This window comes from Nesoenas mayeri, assembly GCF_963082525.1.
Source record: "Nesoenas mayeri genome assembly, chromosome: 4".
Taxonomy (NCBI): Eukaryota; Metazoa; Chordata; class Aves; order Columbiformes; family Columbidae; genus Nesoenas; species Nesoenas mayeri.
The window spans coordinates 36,946,686-36,969,888 of record NC_137540.1 but is presented as its reverse complement, the minus strand read 5'-3'; the positions used below and the strand labels follow the sequence as shown (position 1 = coordinate 36,969,888).

The following is a 23,203-nucleotide window of genomic DNA, read 5'->3' as shown; positions in this document are numbered from 1 at the left end:
TTTACTCCTCAGTGCTTTCAATTGAATATTCAAGAAAATTAAGTGTGATAGAAAATAAGGAAACTTAAAAGTCCTTGTTACTGCAAGCAGTTGCACTTAAGCTAGAGAGCAGTTAGTAAAGGCTGTCATATAAACGTGTTCTTTGTTTGAAAAATGTTTGATAGGAATAAATCAGTTTTCTTTTGGACACATATGAAATTAGGCTGCTGGAAAATGCAATTGCTTGGCACTGCTGCTTAGCCATTGTTGTGACTGGAGAAAAAAAAAATAAATGTGGCTAAGCTTATTTGTATGTCAGTGAATCCCAGATGACTTGTGTTGTTTAACAAACAAAACAGGATACCATCTTTGCTTCTGAACGGAAAGCCATCATAGCATGAGGTTTTAGCCCACCATGGACCTGAATTTGCCAGAAACAGCTTGACTGGAGGTCTGCATTTCTGTGTTTCATTAGGTTGATCTCAGATGTATTTTTTTTTTCTTTCCGTATGGTTACATTTTTGATGAACAAGGTAAAATCTTTATGCACAGATATCCTGTATCCTCTTTGGAAATACACCAAAATTAGCTTTGATTTTTTTTGTTTGTTTGTTTTTTCATGTAGCAACCTCAAAGATGAAAGGAACCATCACTATATTCCTGGATTATGCTAATGTTGGTATTTCATTATGGTTTGTTGCACTATTCCAAATTTTCTGTGCAAGAGAATCTTATAATTTCCATGATAATCTGTAGCTACTGCAATTTTTTTTTCCTAGCTTGAAAATTGAATTAATATTCTTTTAACATTTAATAGATGTCCACTGCGAACATTGAGCTGTGTGCAGGCATACAAGTCAATTAAAAAACTGCTCTGAAACACTCCTTTAGGTCACTTTTTTTGGTCTCTGGCAATATCATTGATTATGTAATTAAATATTAATTGAATCTGTGTAATTAAATATTCCCTGTGCTATAACTGCTCTGCAAAATGATACAGCCTTAAGGTTTTTTTAAAGCATTAATTTACAATTTCATGTAATAACTGTAAATAAATAGATACATCTGTTATCTGCTCGTAGTGCCAGCCTGAAAGAAAAACATGGGAAGACCCAGCCTTATATGGTTAATATGTCTTCGATGAGGGATATAGTATAGCATTAATGCAGTTGCAGTTTTCACTAGCAACAATTTCTGCATCGCCAGCATGGTTATTTGCTTAACAGTGGGCATGAAGTGAAATTAAGATAATGAGCCAGAAATATCTCTTCCTGAGTAGCAGGCTTGCCATTCTCCAGTGTTAGTTTTTGAATATGGTATCATCATTGCTTCAGTTTTTAACAAAATAAAATTAACATTTTCTCTACTGGAAGGTGTTTCACCTGGTGCAGTTGTTTTTGTCTATGAGTTTGTACTTTCAAGCAAATTCTATTTTTGGTGCTCTTGAACTTAAATACTGAAAACAATCTATAGACAAATTTTATTGGCTTCAACAAAATAGAATTGTTTTTAATTAGGAATTAATTCTTCTTGGAGATTTATACTGCCTAGGGATTGAGATTACTTGTGCTTAGTTATGTAAAAGAGAAGGAAAAAAAGATCTTATATGAGTATGGGAATTAACACTAATCCTGTCCTGACAGATTGTCAGGGCAAGCAAAATACAGGGTTTTTCCAGCTGCCATGTTTAACTGCAACACTGAATTGAGTATCATTTCTTTACAATGCCAAAGGATAGGAGACATGAGAAATGTGAAAGCTGAGTATCATTACTTTTAGCCATTATTGTAACAGAATACAAAATTTGCTGTAACTTTCATTATAAGAAATTCTGTTGTAAGAATACATTTTTTTTCTCTTTAAATGGAACTCCATTAAGTGTTCTGAGCTATATACATGCGTCAGTTGCTTAGAAATTTGGCAAAGCCAAAGAGGCAAAGTAAAATCATTGCTCCAGTTTCAGCAATAATTGAAGTGACGATTTCCTAAAATGCATCCCCTAAAATGATTTTTCATTTTTTCAAATTGACAAATTTACTGAATTTTTGATGCATCTAGTGAGCAAAGTATGCCTATGAACTTTCCCCAAGTAGTCTTGGTGTGGAATCTGATACTCCTTTAGGAAGCAAAATTAAACCAGTATTCAGAAAAACAGATTTGCCTCTAAAATGTATGTGGACCTAATCATAAAGTCATAGGAAACTTAGTTAGAAGTGACTCTAAAGTTTATCTAATCCATCTCTCTGAATGTGTGAGGCAGGTGCAAGCATTCTGTTTTTTGTGAAAGCTGGCTCATTTTAGTGATATATTCAGTAACATTGAACCTAAGCGATGTGCAGGGGCTGTTAGCTTGAATGCAAAAATGAAAGGGCTAAGAACTTGGTCTAGAACTAGGTGTATAAGTTAGTAACAAAACAAAGAAGCAAAAAAGAAAACAATAAAATAAAGGTCTATCTTTGTAATTTTTTTTATTTTGTTTTTAGTTTAGAGAAAGCTATTGGATATCATAAACTATAAACTAGAGCAGGTGCTCCAGTAATTTTTAAAAAGAGAAATAAAATAAAAACAAACTTAGTGTACTGCCATAAAAGAGAGGGAAAATCTGAAGAGCACTTGAGGCACTGCTAGACGGAAGGATCACACAAAAATAAATGAAGAGGGGCAGTATGGAAGAGAGGGAGGGCTTAGGGAGTAGTGTACAAGCAGAATGAGAAAAAAGGTAAACAAGAATGAATGGGAGGCACCAATACTACAGAGTCGTCAATTAAAGGACAAGTGAGGAAACACTTACAGGACCATATCTTATTTTCCAGGTTTAGTAGTTGTCCCATGTCCTATTTTCAGCCTAAACTTCTTTTCAAATATGTGCCAGGATTTGGGGCATCCTGTTCATACTGACTTGCACAGTTGTCAATGCAGGGATTTCACAGAGCTGGAATCTGCAGGTCTTTATTTTCTTAAGCTGTTCTGAGTCTTTTTTCCAGTGGTTATGTGGAACCAAAAACTATGAAGGCTTCTGTGCAATGCATATTTTAGAAGACTAGGGAGACCTCTGTCTCCTTGGCAGCGTCTGGGTACAATTTTTCGCTCCAAACATAGTAGTAGTAGTTACGATCCTTTTGCTCTGAGACATGCTGAGCCTTGTCCTTTGCTTGCTGTAGAGGACCATGTTTTTGATAGTCCTGTTCTTCGTACAAAGTCTTGTTAATCTTTAACACTTACCTCTGTACACCTTGTCTGCTTTACCTTCTGGCAATTCAGATCACCGATCCACCCATCCTCAACTGCCCAAAAAACAAGCACCAGATCAATCCCTTTTCTGCCTTTTGGGTGTGAAGCACGCTTAGCTTCCGTATTCAGATATCTAAATGAATAAGAACTTGTAGACTCACCTTCTGCAATGAAGTTTAGCCTATTCTGTACCTATCACAGGCAAGACAGAGTAAACAAGAACCTCTAGTGCATCTGGATACTGGGATTTAAGAACTGGTGAGATTACAGCTTTTACTCAATTTCATCTCTCAAACTCAATCTCTCACCCTCTCACCCAGCACTACTTTCACCAGATCTCAGCTTACCTTCCAAGCACGGAGGTGACTGCTGACCTGATACAGTCAGGAGGAAAATCATGTTGGTTTCTGCTCTGCAGCTCCATGCAGTTACCTACCAAGTGGTACTGGCTCTGATCCCTGGGAGCCCTCGGCATTATTCTCAGTGCGTCTCACTGGTCTCTAGGATCTTTCCTCACTACCAGCATTTTTCTACCAGCCAGGATCTTAACTGTCTTCTTTCAGGGACCCCTTCTTCTTTCTGGGAAGCCATTTGTCCTCCAGGATCCATCCTTTCAGTCCCTACCACCCCCAACGCCCAATCTTTTTCCAATCTAAATAGTTGATGTGCAGAGGCACAATGTGTGATCAGCCCCCTAATTGTTAGTTCTGTCACATGTTGGACGATTCAGAAAATGCCACTTCTATTTTATCAAAATTTACACCACTCCATAGCAACTGCAGCTAGCAAGTAGAAGCCTTATGCTTGAGGGTTCATAAGTTCAATTTTAGACACTCACAGACTTACCTGCTACCAGCTAGGGCTTCACATTTTAAACAATCTTTTTCACCTACTGCAATAGCACATTTATTTGAACTTTTGTTGCATTTATTTAGTAATGTATGATTCATCAACCTACATCTGCTGTTTCAGTAATTTAAAGGGTATTACAAAGCTTTTGGCAGTTGACTTTTGACTTTATTTAAATAGTTTTTCCTTTCGGCCAACTTGAGATTAAAATATTAACAGCAAAATTTCTTCAGGAAAAATTAGGTGACTTAATAATAGAGCAGTAGAGGTGAAAGTGATAAGACTTTTCTATCTGAATGTTTTCTTGTCTCATTAACAGATTTTCATTTTACCAAATGTGTTTCCTTAAGAAAGTGTGGGGTTTAGAACAAAAATAATTTTATTGAGTGCTCTTCTGTCATTTGGCACTGTTTGCTAATTTTAACTTATTCTTGTTTTCAGCTGCGTCTTTTCCCAATCAATAAGTAAAAGTAAATTTTATTACAATTCAATTTCCTGTTTTCTAGTCCAGTACTGATTTGTATTTGATTTGTACTGAATTGATTTGCAGCCTATGAATAGATGCTCAAATGGACAAATCTGTGTAACATAAGTACATATTATCAACATTCCTCAAAGAAAATAAAAAAGTAAGTTTTTAAATCTGATTGAAAGAGTGGAGTCGTGGAAGAGTTCTTCTGTAATTTCAATAGTTAATAATGGGTGGAGAACAAAAACAAAAAGCTCAACTAACTGTAGTCATGACTGAACTTTCTGCCTCACAATAATGTTTTTATTTTGCAGGTTAATATATTCAAAATACTTTTCTCAGGTACATGGCCTTCTTTTGATGTTAATGAACATCATTAATAACCCTTGCAATTGCATAGCAAACCTGGTGATACCTTGGCATGATCCCGGAAGCATTGTATTTGCTTTTTTGTTTATGTGGTGGTGTTTTTGCTATCTTGAATTTTTAACAAAATGCAAAATCTCTCTCTCTTTAGCAGCATACTCATATTCTCAAATAAGTGTTTACAGTCCATTTACTGAACATAACATATTGACTTGAAACCTGTTACAAGTTATATTTTTTAAGTATATGTTGAAATGGTCCTCATTCAGAAGACAGCAGTTGTTGCTTCGTTCCTTGCATTATATGTGGATTAAATTAAAAACTTAGGATGGTCATCTGAGGAGGACTATATGAGTAGCATAGGAAGCTGCTATAAATGCCATACTCTTTGAGTCTAAGCTTTTGCCAGAAGGAAGTGAAAAGGCAACATTGCATGCTGCAAGTATTTTGAGTTAGTGTCCCTGAAAGACTTTAATCACAGAACATAGCTGCTTTCTCAGCTCCATCCTATTTTATACTGAATACTGCTGAATTGTTAATTGCTATGGAGCGATGAGGATAAGTAGCAGTAGGATTAAAGACGCTGTGGATTCTGTTTTGTTCTGTGTGCATCAGTGCTTGAAAAACAAATATAGGGACTCTTTTTAAACAAATAGGAAAGCAGCACTCTCCCAAATCCTCTTATTTACATAGCAGCAGCTTCTCAACACATGACCTCAGCAACTCTTCATACAGTACAGGTACAGATGCCAAAAAAGAACTTTTGTTTTGTTTGCAGTCAAGAGAACACTGAATGGTTTCCAGACTTCAGAAAAAAAAAGATATTTAGGGCCAAAAATAACATTTGTTTTAATTCCTTAATCTCTTCTTTGTATTATTACCTTTCAAGGACATATAGTACTGTTTTGTAATTCCCTTTTTCTCTTTTGCAAGATTAACTCCAGGGCACCAGTAGAGTAAAATCTGTATCCAAAACAACATATACTAGACCAATTAGGCCTGATCACTCATGTTAGCCAGGAGAAGACATTTACATGAGACAACGAGCAAAATTCCCATCTATAAGATGAAGTTCACGATGTGTGGTCAAGGATAAAAATTGACTTTCAGACCTGAAATAAGACAAAAATACCCCACCAAAGAAAATGACTGTTATGTTACAGTGCTGTTTGGGGTTTATTTTCAACTGAGTTAGGAGTTTTAAAATATTTCCCAAAAGATCTAATTATACTATCTAATTTTACTCTGCCATGTTTGTGACAGAAAGAGACTTGCCTCTAAAAAGAAGTACAAAGAGAAGCATACTGGTTTTCATCATGGAGAAACTACTCCCAGTTGTTAACTTCCTCTGAAGGAATATGCACAGTAAATGGAAGGAGGCAGTCTCAGGAGTTTAGGAGAGTAGATGGTAGCAACATTTTGTACATGAGTTAAATTTGCATGTAAGCCTCTGTGCTTTTTTTGCTTAATCTTAATCAGAAAGTTTTGCTGTTTTTTCTCATAATAGTCTGAAATGTAAGTGCACAGGTACCAGTGGAAGCACTCAAAACCAGGAATTTGTCTTATCTGTACTTTTTGAGATTGATGTCTCTGTAGGCTGACCACAAAAATCAGGTCTGGGCAACTATTTCTGCTCTTGCTTTCACTACTGGCATCAGTGTTAATCTTGCCATTGATTTAAATGTGAATAGGCTCTAAAACTGTGAATCGGTTTCAGTGTTAGAGGAAAAGACCTTAAAGGAAAGCTTTCCCTCTCTACTAATGTTTCTGAAACCTTTTGTGATTTTAAAGATGCTACAAAACTAAAACTTATCGTTGTATATCCATTTTAGTTGAGAGGGTTTTGACTTAGAAATATATGTCCATTTTGCTTTTATTGCTTTTTATACTATAATACATAGTATTAATTTTTAAATCTCAAAACTATTCATCTTAGACCTATATTTGTCCAGGTATACAAGCTAAAATATTGCTTTTGACTTTATTTACTTGATTATATACATTTACAGTAATGTCGAGCTGTAAGTATACATTATATATAAATAGAAGCTCTTTGAAGGTAAAGTAAAAATTGTTGCATACTAGATTTTCGTGACTTAAAATTCAGTGTGGTTAATTCATTAAAAATGCCTTTTTTTTCCTCTCCAGTTTACATAAGGTGAATTACAGACCATTTTTTTACTTGATATTTACTAGGAAATACTATTGTTTAATTAGACATTATTGCTTTAGTATCTTTATATTTTATATTTATTTTTTTTTCTGAAATAACAGACTAATAATATTAGCCAGAATTTGTTTGTATCTGCAAATTATTTCCATAGCTATGATATGAAAGGGAATTTGCTAGTACAAAAATACTGTATTATTGTATTTGTAAATGACATTCATTTAATATTCATTAATGTGTTTTGTAATAACAGAAACTTAATTGAGCCTATTTTATTGTTTATTCCCTCAATGTTAAGATAAATTTTCTTAGATTCTTTTAGATTCTTAAACTTTTTTTTTTTTCCATGAGTGACACTGAGACAAGTAAAATTGTCCACAGTATCTTCTTTCATTAATCAAACTCCATGTTAAGACTTTCTAAAAAGAGACTTCTCCATCATAATCAGTAGCAATCTAATGTAGTCTGATTAGTAACAATCTAACGTAGTGTAGAATGACAGAGAATTTGTTTGGAATGAGAAGGTGTATCCAACCTACATGCCCACAGTCCCCTGGTCCCTCTGTCATTGAGTCTGGGGCTTCACCAGAGCCCACCCTGTGCCCAGGCTTCCATCCCCTTGGCAGTGAGGGGTCTGGGCTACTGCCTCCCACGTCTTGGCCATGTGTGAGGTGGAAAAGCACACCTGAACCTGGCAGATGGGAAGCTTTGAAGACCCCACAGTTTAGTCAGATGGCTGAAACTAAACAATAAAATGTGTGAGAAATACGAAGGGCCTGTGACTCTGTTTGAAGGACAGGAAAAATAGAGGTGGAGCCGTGTAAACTATTGTCAGGCTGTAGAGGTGACTCCATTCCTCACTTTTGCCTCAAATGCATTAGTTTCTCTTGTAATTTCAGACTTCTCCTGCATGTTCATTTTGTTTTAAACACCTTTATAGTTCAAAGAAGATAGCTAGGTTGATTAGTAATAGATGATCTTTCGGTGAAAAAGAAAGTTTTGCTTTTGGTTTCTGTTTTAACAGGCATTAAAAGATTTTGGAACAAGGGGTAAAAATATATGTCTTGCAGAAAAGAAGTGATACCACAAATACAAGTGTAGCAATGAGACAGAGACATTCTAGTAAAAATGTGTATTGTGAACTGGAATCAGAGTGGAGCTGATAGTGTGGAAAAACAAAAACAAAAACAAAACAAACAACAACAACAACAACAAACCAAAACAAAAAACCCACAAAGAAACAAACCAAAACCAAAACAAGGCATGTGTTTGAGCAATTATTTATATTTAAATGTTTTAATTCTCTTCAATGAAGTCATAATTGCAGAACAAATTAAAATTCCATTGAACTTGACTGTTAGAAGGAAGAAATTAATGATTAAGGGGAGACTGTCCATTCCATAATAATATAGTTCATTGTTAAAAAGGTAGAACAGGAGAAACTTCATGCTGTGTTTATGAAAAATAACCCAAATAGCACTGCAGAATGTATTCAAGAATGCTACAAAAAAACCCCTTTATTGTTGCTAGGATTAAGTGAAATCCTTAGGAAGGATTGTTAGCTAAGTGGTTGTTGTCAATATTACAAATAGCTATAACACTAACAGGAAAGGTGGAACATTACATACCTATCACTGGAAACAGCTCTTTGCTCACAGTTCCAAGCATCTTTACAAACAGCAGTCTTCTCCAGAACCTTTTCCTCCTTGTTTTTCCTTTGGGCTGTTTTATTTCCAAGTCCTTCCACTTTTCATGGCTGTTTTTGCCTGCCTTGGATACTGCCATCTACACAGCTTTGTCAAATCCAGGTATATCTCGTCCCTAAATTTACATTTAAATGGAAAATTCCTTGGGTGTCACAGCTGTGGAAAGCAGTTCTAGCCTGCTGTGGTGGGCTGCACTTCAAGAAATTCCTTCTCATGTTTCTTCTGTTGTCAGCAAATGGGCATTTAACTGGCAGGTCTGACCCTGTGTTGAAAGTACTTGAATAATACATTTTTTAATTTCTGAGTGTCTAAAATAATGTCAATGCTGCACCTGTGCTCACTGTATGTTTTTATCACAAGACACCAAGGACAAGTATGTCCTGTGCCAGTTGCGGCTTTGAAAATGGGTGCATGTGTTTGAGGACAGGAGCACAGCTGGGATTCCTTGATGGCCTTGTCCCTCCTGTGCACAGTGAGCAAGTTCAGGGTGAACTTCCCAAACTTCATCTCAAGCACAACTCACTGGTTCACTACAAATCAGCATGTGAGAGTCAGCTCACCCACAAGGAATGGGCACATAAGACTTAGGATGCATTACCTTTTTATAATCCTTGATTTCTTTGGGACTATTCAGACACCAAGGGCCATTTAGACACACTGGTTCTTTTTAGGTAAATACTCAATATGCACAAGATGAGTAATTAATCATCCAGAGTTGTTTTCTTGCTACTATGAAGTATTCACATACTTTTACAAAGGCAAAGACTTCTCTATAGGAGGTTCACAGTATCACAGTATGTTTGGGATTGGAAGGGACCTCAGAAGATCATTTAGTCCAGTCCTCCTGCCAGAGCAGGAACACCTAGGTGAGGTCACACAGGAACATGTCCAGGTGGGTTTTGAATGTCTCCAAGAAAGGAGACTGCACAACCCCCCTGGGCAGCCTGTTCCAGTGCTCTGTCACCCTCACTGAGAAGAAGTTTCTTCTCAAATTTAAGTGGAACCTCTTGTTTTCCAGCTTGATCCCATTACCCCTTGTCCTATCATTGGCTGTCACCGAGAAGAGCCTGGCTCCATCCTCATGGCACTCACCTTTTATATACTTATAGACATTAATAAGGTCCTCCCTTAGCCTCCTCTTCTCCAAACTAAAGAGACGCAGCTCTCTCAGCCTTTCTTCATAAGGGAGATGCTCCACTGCCTTAATCATCTTTGTTGCCCTATACTGGACTCGCTCCAGCAATTCCCCGTCCTTCTTGAACTGAGGAGCCCAGAACTGGACACAATACTCCAGATGGGGTCTCACCAAGACAGAGTAGAGGGGAAGGAGAACCTCTCTCGATCTACTAACCACCCCGCTTCTAATACACCCCAGGATGCCATTGGCCCTCTTGGCCACAAGGGCACAGTGCTGGCTCATGGTCATCCTGTTGTCCACCAGGACCCCCAGGTCCCTTTCCTCTACACTGCTCTCTAAAAGGTCATTTCCCAGCCTATACTGGAACCTGGGGTTGTTCCTGCCCAGGTGCAGGACTCTACACTTTCCCTTGTTAAATTTCATCAGGTTATTCCCCACCCAACTCTCCAGCCTGTCCAGATCCTGCTGGATGGCAGCACAGCCTTCTGGCGTGTCAGCCACTCCTCCCAGCTGAGTTTATTAGTAAGTTTTGATTAGCCTGGTTGATTTCTTTATTTCCTTTCCCTTTGTTTTTGATTAGTGGGAAAAAACAAACAAACAAAAAACCCACAACACCTCATGGCAAATATTTATTTAGAGGCAAAAATGGTACCTTCAGTGTATCGTTCTGTGGCTTTATGTGTGATGCTGCAATTTTAAGAGTGTTTGACAAACCATTACGATTAAAGAAGATAATAAAAGCTATTTAATTTTATGGTTGATAATAATTAATTTTAACCTAGGTTATTAAATAATTCACTAACAATTTCAGTCCTAGAGTCACTGAAACATGCAAATTGTTAGGAAAGTTTAGTCTGTGTACCACAACAAACTCTATTAAACTCTTTTAGATAGTCAGGAAAGCATGCTTTATTAAGATATGCTCATTATCTTCTTTTGCTTTCTGCCAACCAACTTTTATGGATTATAAAGCTGGAAGCTTAAATATAGTCCACACCATTAAAATGGTGTTGCATTCAATTCTAGTGGCTATAATTGCCTTAATTATGTAAATGAAGGGGCCTTGCCAATTTTATGATACATTAAAGGCTTTAGAAGTGTGTCACAGTAGTTCTGTTGAGCGTAAATAACCAAAGAGATGGAGATCATATGCTAAGTATCTGGATCAGCATTATCTTTCTGTTCAAGCAATGTACGAATAAGCTAACAGGATGCAGCTGTCTTTGTGTCTCAATTACTGATGTGATGGTAATATTTTTTACTGATACTATTTTTATACTATCAATATGCAGTTATATTTAAAAGTGTTTCATTGCTTATCCATGGGAGATAACTGCTAGAAAAATGCTTTATTAGGTAATTTTTTTAAACTACTTAATTTGCTCTCCTGCTTATTTTTGGGAGGTAAAACGTGGTGCCAGTTGCATAACCTACTGTTACTTTGTCCTGTAATTGTGTGAGAGTTTATTGGAAGATACTTGAGCTCCTTGGGAAGCTCACAAATGGACTGGTGATGGATCAGTGGTTCTCTGAAGGAGCATTGGATCAGTGGGTTTCACTGAGTTGTCTTCAAATAGGATATAAACCAAATGGTGTTTAAAGAACACGTGATATCCTTTTTGTGACCAGTTCTCAGTAACAGTAATTGAATCTTTACTGTCTGTGCTCCCTGTTAAATAGTTTCAGTATCACTTTTCTGAAGTGCCTGCTGTAATAGCTGGTAAAAGTTTGATATTTTCTTTAAAATTTCAAAGTCCTTTAAAAGCCAGGGATTAAAAAGTCTGTCTTTGGCAGATGTTGTTAATGTTTCTTTAGTTGCCACACTGAAACTGACAAAATTAAACATGATAATTACAGAGTGATATTATTTCACTTTCTGAATTGTTTTTTGTTTGGTTTTTTTTTTAAAGATGCATGCTGGATCTCAGTCAAAAATTTAAAAATTTATTTTTTGAAGCTGACCTCTGCCATGAAAACTAATTTCTACTTAAGATAACTTTAAGCAAATATGAGAATAACTTATTATGCAAAAAAATAATTTCACTTGGTATCAGCATGCCCTTACTTGGTTATACAATTTCTTTTTTCTTCCAATCATTAAACTACAAACAGTTCTTACACACAGAAGTACAAATTTTCACAAAAAAAGCTTGCTCATGTCTCCTGAGCATACAGACAGAACAATATTCATGCTTTCATAAATATTTGAACTCTCTTTCACACTTGAGAACCATTGTTCTTTTGGTTGGTGTACTGTTTTGAGGCACTAGTGGAACAGTTTGTGTGGCTGAAAATATTTAATCTGTGGAATAGAAGTGTGATGACACTTAGGCCATGTTCACATCATCTGATTATGCTACTAATTTCAAGCTGTGATAATTTCTAAAAGTTTGAAAAGATAAGGCAATGCTAGAAAGTTTTAACAGTGTGCCTGCTCTCCAGGGCAATGCTTACAGGCTTCTGAGTGTTTGTCATTGAAAATACATCTTCCTCTTGCTTAAAGCAAAACCCCATCCTTATTGTTTATGTCTAATCGGCATTTTACAATTTTGTCCATGTCCTGCTAGCTTTGAGTCTTCATGTGGGTTACTTTAGCTTTACTTAGAGTCGTGGTAAGAAAAGCTAAACAAATACATGCTAGTATCAGCATGAACTGTTTTAGGTGATATATTTCTATATTTCCATTACTTTCACTATGAAGAAGCAGATTTTCTGTTTGTAAACAAAAAAATAGATGTTGTTTACTCTCGATGAATCAGCATTATGAAAACATATTAATACAATTATTAGATAGTCTGTGGCTCCAATTATCATTATTACCCAAGTGTGTTGCTTTTAATCTGCTTCACAAGATACAATATTAGTTTGGTTTTGGTTTTTGTTGTTTGGTTTGGTTTGGTTTTTGTTATTGTTGTTTTTCCTTGATGACTTTGTATCCCAGATGCAAGCTACTTGACATGTCAGAAATCCTCTAAATATAATATTTAAGTCTTCATGGAAAAGGAAAAATCCAACTTCTTCCCTGAAAGCACCAAGATCCATGAAATTAACTGTGGCATCTGTTTTAACTGTTGTTCCTGCTGATGCTACAAGATCAAGTGCTATAGCCACCTTGCATGCAAGCATCAGAAGTTGTTCAGTTGTATCAAATTGTAAGATTTGGCTCATTAGCATGGTGGCACCTTTATAATAGTCTGAATGCTAAATGAAAAGCATTCAGCTTTAAAACATAACTGCCTCCTAAAATTAAATGGCGTTGAAAAACAGGTTTGTATTGTGATTTACTAGTATTGAAATGGGGGGGGGGGGGGGGGGGGGGGGGTGGAATTCTTATATTTGCCATTGATAAGAGTACAAGGCAAAAAATTGTGGATTGGTATATATTGAATAATCTTGTCAAAACTGTTTGCACTAAGTATCCTGTTTATAACAGAGGTCTGTTATGAATTCCCAAGATGCTTAACAGAAGGAGCATGAACCATTTAAATAGAGAGTTGTAAACTCAGCTTTAGGGGAAATGAATTAATAAAGATGGTTTTATTCTGCTCTGTCTTTTCAGCAGAATTGTCTTCTTATCTGAATTTAAATGTAGATGAAAATTTTAAGCAGGTTATAACATGGTTTACTATGTCTCGTAGGAATCTGATTTTTTTTTTTAATATTTATTTTTTTTAAGGTCAGTATTTGAAGTTGAACACCTCTGTAGTATTTCTGTATGCACAGTTTAAGGGGATTAAAAGATACCTCAGAGGCCACTAATAATACAGAAATGCTGTATTATTTAATTAACTTCTTTCTAGAGGTTTAACTTCAGAAGCAGAAGTACAAAAAGAGCATAAAATTTTAACAAAGTGACAGTAAAGTTTCAATAATATGAAACAGGCACAACTTGTTGCTAATATTTTTGTCCCTTGGAAATTCAAGAAAGACCAATAGACTTTGCTCTTGTCACCTGTCAAACGAAGTAATAGGAAAAAGGATAGTAACAAAATCAGGTTCTTAGTTATTGTGTTGCACTCTATTTGAATCTGTCCAAGAGAAAAAAACAAGAGTTGGGACAAGCATATCCCTGTTAGTCAGGCTATTTCTGACAGTTTCATTGGTTATTGGATCCGAACTAGATTTTGTAGAGAAAAGGATACATAACATTAGGAAAGCAAGTTAAAAATAAAATGACTACAGATTGGAATAATTTGGCTTCCTTGAATTCAGGAAGATTTGTCCACTAGCTCTAAAGTCTACTGAGAAATAGTATAGAAATATTTTTTCCAAGTCAAAAGCTGGAAGTAGCCAACAGTATAAAGTGTGTCAAGGTTAAAGGATGCTGGCAGTTGTCAGAGACCAGCATCTGTCACAGTTTGCTATTTTGAAAAAGAAAACCAGAAACCAATTCTGTTGTTCACAATGTTATTGCATACCTGTGCTTATTTCTTCAATCTCTAGAATTTCGTTCTCTAGGTTTAAGGGTAGATTTTGCAATGCAAGCATTGGTGTATCATGTCCATGTTCTCAATGTAAAGCATGAGGGCTTGTTAGAAGTTCATTGATGTGAGTAATGCTGTGGGACTGATTTCTTCTTGAAAAAGGTTCTGAACATTGGGAGGAATTCAGCAGTCAATATTGAGTAAATATAGTAAAGGATACTTTCTAGCAGAAGTTTCCTGAGAACGTCGTAATTTTGAAGAACCATACATTACTACTTTTCTTATATTTTTCCTTTTTGTAGACCGCTTCCTACTATACTGTGTAACACTGTACTCTGCATGTGAGAAGTGTAAAATATTAGTCCCTGTAAGTTAAGATAAGAGAGTTAGGGTGAATGACAAACATTAAGTTACTTGGTTATCTTAAACAGGTGTTTGGGATTTTTTTTGTTTTGGTTTGGGTTTTTTTCAGTAATTTGGTTTCTTGATCTTCTTTTAAGTTACTTCAGTGTTTCACATAAAGAATTTTTAATAAGTGATGCCCAATGTCATAAAGTTGTTCCTTTTTTTCTCCCTTTTTAAAAAGGCCATAAGGGAAAATGGTTAGGCATGGACTCAAAAATTATGCATTTCTATATTTGCTGTCTTTTGGTGATTACATAAGTGTCAATCCATTCATTTAGATTAAAATGCTCAGCATCTTACCTTTCTGTAAAAAAAAGTTTTAAATATTAAATTTGCTCAGTAACAGTATCATAATTATAAAAGTTATTTTGATATAGAAATATGTGCAGAGTGACAAATATTTAATTTCAAAGAAAACTTTTCAAGACCAAAGTGATTAAATGTACTTTGTACCACCTGTACTTTGTATTGTACATGATAATGTAAAAAATGTGTCTTATTAGCTCTTGACACTTCAAGATGTGAGCGACTAAAGCAAGGAACAGCTTAGAAGAGGGAGAAAGATTTTAAAAAAAGAAAATGTGACTAGCAAGGAGATAATGATTCTTTAATTATGCCTTTGCCTTGGAAGTGCAGTTTTGTGCCCACCAGGTCCTTTGCTGCCTCATGTAGAAAGAAGAGAGGAGAGCAGCCCCCTGTTTTTTATGTCTAGATTCAGCCATATATTTACTTTCCTAACTCCTGCTGAAAAGCTGGCCTATTTCTTTTTACAAATGGTAAATTAGAAACAAATGAAATCTAGATACCTAATGTACCTAGTTGACCACCTTTCAGCGAGATTTTGGAGTCTGTATGACTTGCTCCCCCACAGACTGTTATCAGTGCCTGTATCATCAGGAAATTTCTTCTGATTATCATCACTGTTGAGTGACTGAATAATCAGAGGAGCTGTTGCTTACATCTTCTTCCCAGGTGACTAATGTCAATGTCTGTTGAAAATGTCATGGTTTCTGTTTCCTTGTTTAATAATTCCTACTGAGATACTAACTCTGACATATTTGGGCTTACAGCACTGACTAGACATTCAGTATTCATTTATTTTATTTTGGTAAGCTATTTACTTATGTCAGATATTTTATACAGCAATGTCATGGTGATAGGAGGAACATTTTTGAGTTTAATGGACCAGGCATGGTACAGTGCTATAATTTGGACACAGCTCTCTCATGCTGACTCATATTGGATGAAAAAATATTACCAAGTAACACCAGGCACAAGTATAAATGGGGAGAGGAGTGGCTGGAGAGCAGCCCTGCAGAAGGGATTTGGGAGTGCTGGTTGACAGCATCTCAGTGTGAGCCCTGGCAGCCACAAGAACAACCCACATCACGAGGTGCACCAAACACAGCACATACAGCCATGCCAAAGAGGTGATCATCCCACGGTATTCAGTGCAGGTGTGGCCTCACCATGAGCACTGTGTGCAGTTTTGGGCCCACCATTTAAGAAGGATATGAAGGTCCTTGAATGTGTCCAGCAACAAAGCTGGTGGCAGGGCTAGGGGGAGTGTCCTGTGGGAGTGACTGAGGACTTTAAGGTTGTCTAGTTTGGAGAAAAGGAGGCTCTCTACCGCTTCCAAAGATGGAGATGTAGAGAGGGAGGTGCTGATCTCTTCTTCCTGGGATCCAGTGATAGAACACACGGGAATGCTTCAATGCTGTGCCAGGGGAGGTTTCGGCTGGGTATTAGGAATCATTTATTTACCAATAGGGTGATCAGACACTGGCACAGGCTTCCTAAAGAGGTGACCAATGCCCCAACCCTGTCAGTGTTGAAGAGACACTTTGACAATGCCCTTAACAACATGCTTTGACTTTTGGTCAGCCCCAAATTGGTCAGGCAGTTGGACTAGATGATCATTGCCTATTATATTCTAAGTTAGTAGACATTATTTTAATCTGATGGTTAAGTTATGATTCTGTTTATGATCTGTCCACTTTCTTGTTTAGTAGATTTGCCCAAAATAAGTTATAGCATGTCTCGAGATATCAACTGCAAAATTCACAAATTTACTTTCTAGTATTGTAAAGATAATAAAACCAAGTTCCATTCTATGGTTTTTAAATCTTTTTTTTTTTTTTTTTTCTTCTTGGCCTGTACAGTAAAATGTTTCTCATAAAGCTTAAAGCTTTAATTATTTTTTTGTTTTATTTTTATGTTCTGAGGCTTAAACAATGATATTATGATGCCATTTTAAGTTGCAAATGAAATGCCTTTGGGTTTAGTGCACTATCTGCTCTGATTGTAACATCTCATATACACTTGGAAATGATAGGATTCAGTTTAATTTTTAAAAAAAAAAAAAAAAAAAAAAAAACAACCAAAAACTTTCCACAGCTGAAGTTACTGGCCGATTTCAGAAATCACCAGTTGTACTGAATTTTTTCATGCTGAAAGCTAAACTGTAATAGATTACCGTAACGTCAGCTGCTGGCCATGCTGCATCATGTCCTGCATCAAGTCTATTTAGTCTTCTTAGATTCTTATTTTTCACTTACTCATATATGATTATCAGTAGACAACACTTTCAAATGTCTTTGACTTTTTATCAGGTCTTCAGTCAGCTGTGGCAAAAGCTTTAAAGTGGCTATAACCTTTTTGCACACGCTGCAGAATTAGCGGTGGTGCTTTGAGTGTGTCTGCTCTCTGCTGCTGCTGTCAGAGCTGTGCCAACAGAATGAATGCTGTGCTCTTCAGCTGGTTCTGCACAAAGTCAGTTACCTTTAATAAGATTTAAACGTAAAATATCAATGAATGTAAACTAATTAGGTTTTCCATTGAAGAGGACCAGGAGCACTCATAGCCTGTTCTGCCCATGTGTTGAAGTGCTGGTCTGTGACACTGTGGCAAAGAAGCACATATAGGGCCTGCTTTTCTCTGTCCCTGTCTGTGATTAAATCCTTAATCCAGTTTGGATTTGTATTCCAGGGGATACAGTAGGAATGGTTAAAAAAAGCCACTACAACACCCGAAAACCAAACCTGCAAGTGTCTTAACATTAGAAGAAACAACCGAGCTTATAAGTCGAGTTTGCACAGATCTTAAATCAAGTTAAATGAAAAAAGCTCCACAATGGTCACATTTCAGTTGTCAAATATTACTTAAAGCAATTTCCTGCTGATCTAATACGGTAATTCAGTAATTACTGAATAGTATTATTTTAAATAAAATTATTCTCTATACTTAATGACCTTTTCAAAGTACTTACTACATCCAGTCCTACTTAAAACAACAAAACCATAAATTAGTCTTCCAGGATTTACTTCAAATTATAACAAAGGTGCTCTGTGTTGTGTATGGTATGTTATAGGATTATGTTACATTTGTTCTCCTTCACACTTACCACCTCTTATTAAGCTGTGAGCAACCACAGAATTTTTTTGTTGCTAAAACAGGAATTCAATATAAAATTAGACTAAATCACTGTTTTCTTATATAAATATCCTGCCTATTAAGACATAATAGCAACCTTGGCTCTTAAAGACGGAACATATGTTGACAGTGTCCATTTGTAATACATATGTACAGCAACAACTGAATAAAACGCCAGGTCCCCTCAGGTATTCAGGCTATAGGCGTGCTATAGCCTTCAAATTACAGCTGTCGAATCAGGTGAAAAGGTAGGCTTTACGCTGCAATAAGGAGAAACTGCCCTTAATGAAATCGGTGATATAACTCCCACTAAATGGACCCAGGATACCTCTTTAATGAAATAAGAGCTAGAGAGAAACTCTTAAACTTGAACCCACTAGTCTGCACGTAAATTTTCTTGTTGATGGTACCTGCTATTGAATCCAGTAATCTCTGCCTCCACATATTTGCTGTGCCTCAGCTTCCCTTTGTTAAACAGAAATCTGCTGTAGTCTGAAAGTCAGGGAGGTGCAAATCCACACCTTGAATCTGAGGCAATGAGCCATGCAGGCAGGGAAGCAACATCATACTGAGCTCAGCGCAGTGGTGACAAAACCGCTTGGGTTTTTGACCACAGGTGGTTCACATGTGACTGTCCGTTCCTGTGTCTTTAAAAACTGCCTGAATAGCCTAGTGAGCCAGCTGGCCCTTTAGAATGTAATTGTTTCTCAGGACTCTGTAGTGCCATGTTGATCTTAGTGGTGATCATGGTTGAAAGAAGACCTGAGAGTATAATTTTTTGCTGCTTTTTGTGTGACCACTGAAATTCAGATATCACTGTAATATATTTCTGCACGTTTCTCTGTAGTTATTGATGTGTTTTCAGAAATACAAAATACTTTTAAGAGCATAGCCCACAAAAAACAGAAGAGAAACATGCATGAAATTGAAGTTCAATAACATAAAATATAGTGCTGTCTGAATAATAACAAGAAAATTATGTTAAAAATCGTTTGACAACAAAAGAGTCTATGCAAAAAAATTGACATAATTTTACACTGTAAATATTTCTCACTGCTCTTACTAGGATATCTTCAAAACCATTATCAGTAGACATTTGATTATTCCTTAAAATAATTAAATACTGGTTTGGTTTGGTTTTTACTTTTAAAGCCTCAGCTACTGATGCATTCTTTTCAGACTCTTTTTGACCAAGTGCTGATGTCACTGACAGTTTAAATAGCTTCATGAATTTTGCAAATAATACAGAACAGTGATGCCATTATTAAGGGTAATAGTTTATTCGAAGTCTCAGATGCAGTGGTGAGGAAGTTCACAGTTGATGACATTTGACAGTTCTTTTCAGCTGTAGGCAATGGTGCTGATAATCAGCACATCCAGTTATTTCAAATACCTTCCATGCTTTATGATTAACAAGCAAAACTATAACTAAATAGGTTACTGCCTGGCATCTCTAATTGTCCATACTCTTTTTGTCTTGAAAGGTCCTTAATCAGCCTATGGAAAAGGAATGTACATTCTTATTGTATAGATTTTTGTCTATGGTACAATACATTATATTTTATGTGTGGGGTTTTTTTTAAAAAAAAAAAAAAAAGGTTCTGTTTCTTTAAGCAAAGAGGTTATTTTCTTTTGTTTTCTTTCAGTGGACTGTAACTTATGAAATGCCATTTTTTGTTGCAAAAAAGGTCAACAAAATTGTTTAAATGACCACCAAGATGTCCATTAATCAGTGTTAGCATTCTTTTCTTCTTCAAAGGACCAAGTAGCTGGTCTGGACAGCACCAAAGTGGGAATGTAATTCTGGCTGTATAGAAATGAGCAAGAATTTTAGGCTGATCCATTATGGTGCTTGATTTGGATCTGGTGTTGTTTAATGTCACAGACCACCTCAGTTTAATCTGTGTATTAAAGATTCCCTGTAAAGATTCCCTCTTATATGAGGAATGCAAACATATAAAAATGATTTGATGACTTTCTTTGGAGCTGGGTCCCTCTGAGAATGACCATTTCTTATCTGTCGTGTGAACCAGATGAGTAGATGTCTGTACAGATTACACTGATATCTGTCAGAGCTGAGAGAAACAGTCAGAAAGTTGGGTGTCTTAGTGAAGACTTGGACATATTTTAGGGACTTAAGAACAGCTATTTAATGTTAAACTAGCATCATATTTTATATTCAGTTTATTTGTGCCCTTTTGGTTTTATATGTAAAAGCATGACCTGAAATTTTATTTTAAAATTTGTGGGTTTTTGTTGTTTTGTTTTGGTTTGGTTTTTTTATTACACATGCCTTGTGTTGAGGCCACCAAGAGAGAAACTAGATTAGTGTTACTAACTATCTAGATTCATATCTGGCTTTGGATATTCCTTGTCCACAAGTGATTTGAGATCAGGCAAATGCTTGTTCTGTTTTTATGGGCTTCACTACGCATCCACTTTTTCCATTCTTGGAGACTGAGTACTGAACTAGATGAGCCTTTGGTCTGATGTACCGCTGTCACTCTTACGTTCTCCCACAGTCCACACAGCCCATTTCTTGTCAGGAGCCAATTTTTGAGAAGTTTGTTCCAGTATTTATAGGTCATATCTGTTTTACAAAATTACTGGAGACACTGCCTCAATTCTGTGAACTCAAGATGTCTCTGTGCTATGGATCAAGCAAGAGGAAGACATACCATGTAAATATCAGTCTTCCCACAGCAACTGTGAAGAGCTGCTCTTGGAGACAAGACTTAAGGCTTGATAGAGCTTGGTCTGACCATAAGCAGCCACCTTTACATGTCGCTTTGCAGCCACTGAATTGTCATTCTTAATTGTTGCATTGTTAGTGTTTTGCTGCATTTGCTGTAGTCAAAATTTCTTTTCCTTTTCCTGGCTAGTAAGCTTCTTCTCCCTGCAGAGGAGGTTAAGTGAGTACATTCACTTGCGGTTTTACAACCCTTTCTTTAGTTTTTCTTCCTTTTGCAGATTTTCCAACTGCCGCTTGATTTTCTTCTCTGAGAAGCTCACAACTTAATACATACTGTAGTTCTTGTTCAGCTACCACTGTGTTCCAGAGGAGCACCGTGCATTTCCTAGAATGAATGTCATAGATGTATAGATATCAGAAGAATGCACTGAGCCATTTGGAGACCAAGCATTCATCTTAACAAAAGAAATGCTGCCAATTCTGGAGAAAGTTTATAGATTTCTGAAATCTTAAGTGGCAGTGTTATAACTGGATTTTCTCAACACTGTATTTGGTGTTATTGCAAGTGACAAAAGCTACAAAGTCTCTGATGGCCTTGCACATTAACTCCACTGAGTGCTTTGATTTTGTTAAACTTATATGGGGTCTTCTGTTGCCAATTCATTCAGCTTAGTTTCTATTTTTGGTGTCTCAGCTGACAATGAGTTTAGGAGAGTTATTCAATGCACCTTGTCAAATGGCAAATGTCTTCTATTTCCTCCATTGTAGTCTTTGTTCAATTTAAATGGAAAGGCTATATAGATGAAGAACTTTCTATTTTATTGCTCACTGACAAGATATGTTAGAGCAGAAAAAGCATAGTTTAAGCTTTACAAAAATCATGTGGTATTGCTAAGTTCAACTGGATATCTGTATTGTGTCTACATGCATGGATCCTGATCTGTAGTGGGAATAAAGCAACCCTGGGGCTGGAATCCTGTCAGCTCAGACAAAACCTGTATAATCTCAGTACATCAGCCAGTAGAATAAGTTGAAAAAAATGAACATTTTAATGAAAAAAATGAAAGCTTTCTTCATTAAAATTTTTCCTTTTTTTTTCATTAATTCTATCTTGACAATTTTATTTTGAAAGAAGAGTGCGAACCTCTAGAAGTCTTATTTTCTAGAAATAAGACAGTAGAAAGTTTAAAGCTTTACTAAGGGTAAACTTACACATATTTATCTAATAAGTGCTTAATGGTGAAGTAGTTTATTAGTATACTCAGTTCATCTTCAGCATTGCAGTTAAATATCTTCCCTTAAAAAAAGGTGTTAAATCTGTCCCTTAAACTAAGAGAGCACCCAAACTGTATTTGTTTTTGTTGTCATGCCTTGTGGAATAGTTCTGTGACCGTTAACTTGTTCAGGAGCCATTTCTTCTTATAGTGAATATGATGTGGTCTCCATTTCTGGGCTGCAAAATTGGGGTGAAAGAATACCGGAAAGCACATAAGGGTATATTTGCACTGTCAAATAGTATAGCTCATTGGTTTACTCCTTGGCTCTTGTCATCAGTTATCCACACTATTAGTTCACTGCCAGACTCTCTACTGAGGTAAAGTAGCTTGTTACGCTTTCAGGTGTAACTCTGGGAGTAGTTTTCTCTGTGGACTTCTTCCTACAGACTATATGAATGAAAAAACAGCGGATTTACAGTCCTTTAATTCATAAAATCTCCCAATGGTATCCTATCAGACATCCACATGCTGCACCCAGTACTTCTCCTATCCTTCTTACTTATTTATAAAGCAGTACTTTGAACAAGTTTCCCCTTCCTCTCCAAAAAATAATAGTTGTAATTCAGTAGGTTCACTGCTGGTAATGCAGAATTTCTGGATTTAAAAGATGTATAGGAAATTTGAAATTACCAAGGCTAAACACATTGTTATTTCTATGAATATTCATATACATCTCATAAAAATTCTCTGATCTACATCAGAGATTCATGAATGGTCCGTTTGGTGTTCAGTGCATAGACTAGCAAAACATAATTGCACTTTGCTATTTCATGTATGCACATGTAAACATTGCAGATATTTGTACTCTAATCATGTCTTTTTAAAATCATTACTTTCTTCATTTCTCCTTCAACTTTTGATTAGTGAATTTGTATGGAGACACAGCTGCAGACTACATTTACTTAACTAGAGTTCTGATTGCCTTGAGGTGGTGGTACAGTGTAGTAGAGTTTGCAGCTCAGTGCATGTGATTCCTGTGGCAGTGGGAGTGGATCCTGCTGTTACATTACTGATTTAATGGATTGACTACCATATTTTTTTCAGTAGTAGAGGAAGAGCTTTTCA

The 23,203-nt window shown here is 36.3% G+C and overlaps 1 protein-coding gene across 3 annotated transcripts in view; it reads left to right on the top strand.

Moving 5' to 3' along the window:
- SPOCK3 (SPARC (osteonectin), cwcv and kazal like domains proteoglycan 3) overlaps positions 1–23,203 on the top strand; it is a gene marked incomplete at its 5' end in the record, with an annotated part of 190,426 nt that overhangs the window by 135,243 nt on the left and 31,980 nt on the right. The window lies entirely within an intron of this gene.